Source organism: Capra hircus, chromosome 15 (assembly GCF_001704415.2).
Source record: "Capra hircus breed San Clemente chromosome 15, ASM170441v1, whole genome shotgun sequence".
NCBI classification, from domain to species: domain Eukaryota; kingdom Metazoa; phylum Chordata; class Mammalia; order Artiodactyla; family Bovidae; genus Capra; species Capra hircus.
Genome location: NC_030822.1, coordinates 72,258,933 through 72,263,113, shown reverse-complemented (window position 1 = coordinate 72,263,113; position 4,181 = coordinate 72,258,933). Strand labels below are relative to the sequence as shown.

Below are 4,181 nucleotides of genomic sequence, written 5' to 3'. Positions count from 1 at the left end.
ACAGTCCTTTCATCCCTTCCAACAATTATCTGACTCAAGATGTTAACAATGCTAAAGGTGATACTTCTGACTTTTGCTGTTTAGTCACTAAGTTGTGTCTCTTTGTGAGTCCATGGACTGTATCCCACCAGGCTCCTCTGTTCATGGAATTCTCTAGGCAAGAATACTGGAGTGGGTTGCTATTTCTTCCTCAAAGAATCTTCCTAACCCAGGGAGTGAACTCATTTCTCCTGCTTTGCAGGCAGATTCTTTACCACTGAGCCACTTGGGGACCCTGATTCTGACTTTAGGTGACAAAAATCTGAATTTCAACTAATGCCCTTCAGGGGGATATAGTCAGAATACTCTAAAGTTGTTTTCTGGTCTCCCCTATTCATATAGTCCATAAATGCTGGTACAGTGAAAATTTAAATTACAGAAGTGTGAAAAAGGATATAATGTAGAGTATAAGAATACGTTTCGGGCTTGTGGATCCTGCGCCAGAGGAGACGCATGCTGCTGATTTTGTCTTCGTGCAGCCCTTACCACTCTCTGGAGAACTTTCTCTCCCCTGGCCACAATCGCAACTCTTAGGGAAAACTGATTGCACCAGTCTTGGAAGAAGAGGGAACAATTCCAAACAATAAGATCACTGTATTGGGTGTTGGACAAGTTGGTATGGCATGTGCCATCAGCATTCTGGGAAAGTCTCTGACTGATGAGCTTGCTCTTGTGGATGTTTTGGAAGATAAACTCAAAGGAGAAATGATAGACCTGCAGCACAGGAGCTTATTCCTTCAGACACCAAAAACTATGGCAGACAAAGATTACTCTGTCACTTCCAATTCAAAGATCATGGTGGTAACTGCAGGAGTTCGCCAGCAAGAGGGGGAGAGCTACCTGAATTTGGTGCAAAGGAATGTTAATGTCTTCAAGTTCATCATTCCTCAGATTATTAAGTACAGTCCTGACTGCACTGTCATTGTGGTTTCCAACCCAGTGGATATTCTCACATATGTTACCTGGAAACTAAGTGGATTACCCAAGCACCATGTGATTGGGAGTGGATGTAACCTGGATTCTGCTAGATTTCGCTACCTTATGGCTGAAAAACTTGGCATTCATCCCAGCAGCTGCCACAGATGGATTTTGGGGGAACGTGGCAACTCAAGCGTGGCTGTGTGGAGTGGAGTCAATGTGGCAGGCGTTTCTCTCCAGGAACTGAATCCAGAAATGGGAATAGACAATAATAGTGAAAATTGGAAGGAAGTGCATAAGATGGTGGTTGAGAGTGCCTATGAAGTCATCAAGCTAAAAGGATATACCAACTGGGCTATTGGATTAAGTGTGGCTGATCTTATTGAATCCATGTTGAAAAATCTATCCAGAATTCACCCAGTGTCAACAATGGAGAAGAGAATGTATGGCATTGAGAATGAAGTCTTCCTGAGCCTTCTATGTATCCTGAATGCTCGAGGGTTAACCAGTGTTATCTACCAGAAGGTGAAGGATTAAGAGGTTGCCCAACTCAAGAAAAATGTAGATACCCTCTGGGGCATCCAAAAGGACCTAAAGGACCTGTGACTTCTGGCTGCAAGGCTGTAGAAACTTAAAACTACAGTTTGATTAACCACGAGCTGTTAGTTTGTGTACATGTACATGGAGCACATTTCACTTTTGTCTTCCTAAGTGTGAATCTGGGCTCCCAGAATCAAAGCCCATGCTTGCTTTAATGCTTGCAATTGATGAGTCCTTGAACAAATAAAATAAACCACCTAGCATAAAAAAAAAAGAATATATTTCAGGAAAAATGTCTTAAGCACCTTTCCTCTAGAGTTAATGGCAGACAGACAGATTCAAAATTATAGCAACACTAAAAATACAACTATCTTTAATTTAAGCCTGTGTTTGAAACAGTAAGAACTTGGGTGTATGTAGTTTGACAGTGATGTCAATAATTTTTGCATGCACCGTTCTGTATTAGAACTGTAGCTAAATAACACTATTTTTAATAATCAATTCTCACATATATTTTTTCCATAAAGATTTTGTCAAAAGTTATTAAGGAATGTGACTTTAGTTTCCAACTAATCAATCACTCATTAGTATTTTTCTAAGTGTGAACAAAGTGCCTATCACTGTCCTTTCATTACTCTAAAAGCCTGTTCTGGCTACAAGGGAATCTAGTTTACTCAAAAGGTAGGAGAAAAGCACTTGAGTGTCATTCCTCTAAGTCTTGTTAAGTTGCCAGAGCCTGTAGTTCTTTATATATTTATTTTTGTTTTGCCTAAGAAACCCTATGGGTACTTTTTTCATATTCCTGGACCTGAGCATGAAAGAGCCTGATTTAGTAGGTATGGAATAAGATACAAAAGTAGGCATTTGAAAAAAAAAAATTTGTGATTTCATGCTGATAATTTCAAACCATAGTTTCAGAGATTCAACTCTAAGTCGACAAGCTACTTGTGAGAAACTGAATAGGAAGAGTCATACAGGTCAAAAATTTTAAAGACTTGTCAATAATACATTGTTATTACTTTATAACAATAATTTATTGAATCAAAAATTGTTGCAAGCAATTTATCTGCCACAAGTAGTCTAGGCATTGGGGATATGGTAATGAATAAAACAAACAAACAAAAAAAATGATCTGCTCTGATGGAGCTTACATTCCAACGGGAGAAGACAGAGAATGAATTACTAACATAAGGCAGAAACAATTTATAGTTTTCTTCAGATGCATATTTTGGGATGATTTATTAGTAAACTCCAGAATGAGATAATACATTTAAGAATTTCTTTCCTTTGAAATATGTTTCTTCTCCACATCTCTCTCCATAGACCCACAATTCTATCAGTCAATTTTTGAAAATATTAACTAATATCAAATTAAAAGGCTAAAGTTTACTTGAAAGCAGTAATATATCTGGCTCTTATATGAGGTTGTTTCCATTTGTTACAAGGTAACTAAAAGTAACAATCTAGTTTGCATTTCGACCAACAATGTAAGTGGGCTTCCTTTTCTCTGTGGGGGATTCATGTTGATGTATGGCAAAACCAATACAATATTGTAAAGTAATTAACCTTCAATTAATATAAATAAATTAAATTAAAAAATAAAAGTAATCTTATAATTAAATTTTTGTGTGGTATAATGAGATGTTATCACCTTGTTACGTAACAAGACACAATTTTTTGAAGTTCTCTGATTTGAAGGACAAAGAGAAACTATAATATGTGTTTATGTGTCTGTACATGTTTTTTTCAATATCACAGTTATCCAAGTCTATGCCCCAAGCAGTAACGCTGAAGAAATGGAAGTTGAACGGTTTTATGAAGATCTACAAGACCTTTTAGAACTAACACCTAAAAAAGATGTCCTTTTCTTTCTAGGTGACTGGAATGCAAAAGTAGGAAGTCAAGAAACACCTGGAGTAACAGGCAAGTTTGGCATTGGAATGAGGAATGAAGCAGGACGAAGACCAATAGAGTTTTGCCAAGAGAACGCACTGGTCATAGCAAACACCCCCTTCCAACAACACAAGAGCAGACTACACACATGGACATCACCAGATGGTCAAAAACAAAATGAGACTGATTATATTCTTTGCAACCAAAGATGGAGAAGCTCTATACAGTCAACAAAAACAAGACCAGGAGCTGACTGTCGCTCAGATCATGAACTCCTTATTACTAAATTCAGACTCAAATTGAAGAAAATAGGGAAAACCGCTAGACCATTCAGGTGTGATGTAAATCAAATCCCTTATGATTATACAATGGAAATGAGAAATAGATTTAAGGGCCTAGATCTGATAGATAGAGTGCCTGATGAACTATGGAATGAGGTTCATGACATTGTACAGGAGACAGGGATCAAGACCATCCCCATGGAAAAGAAATGCAAAACAGCAAAATGGCTTTCTGGGGAGGCCTTACAAATAGCTGTGAAAAGAAGAGAGGTGAAAAGCAAAGGAGAAAAGGAAAGATATAACCATGAATGCAGAATTCCAAAGAATAGCAAGAAGAGATAAGAAATCCTTCTTCAGCGATCAATGCAAAGAAATAGAGGAAAACAACAGAATGGGAAAGACTAGAGATCACTTCAAGAAAATTAGAGATACCAAGGGAAGATTTCATGCAAAGATGGGCTCGATAAAGGACAGAAATGGTATGGACCTAACAGAAGCACAAGGTATTAA

At 37.7% G+C, this 4,181-nt stretch overlaps 1 pseudogene across 1 annotated transcript; it reads left to right on the top strand.

The window, feature by feature from the left end:
* LOC102175874 lies at positions 497–1,587 on the top strand (annotated as a pseudogene). The gene has a single exon (XR_001296546.2). The product of XR_001296546.2 is annotated as an L-lactate dehydrogenase B chain pseudogene (transcript).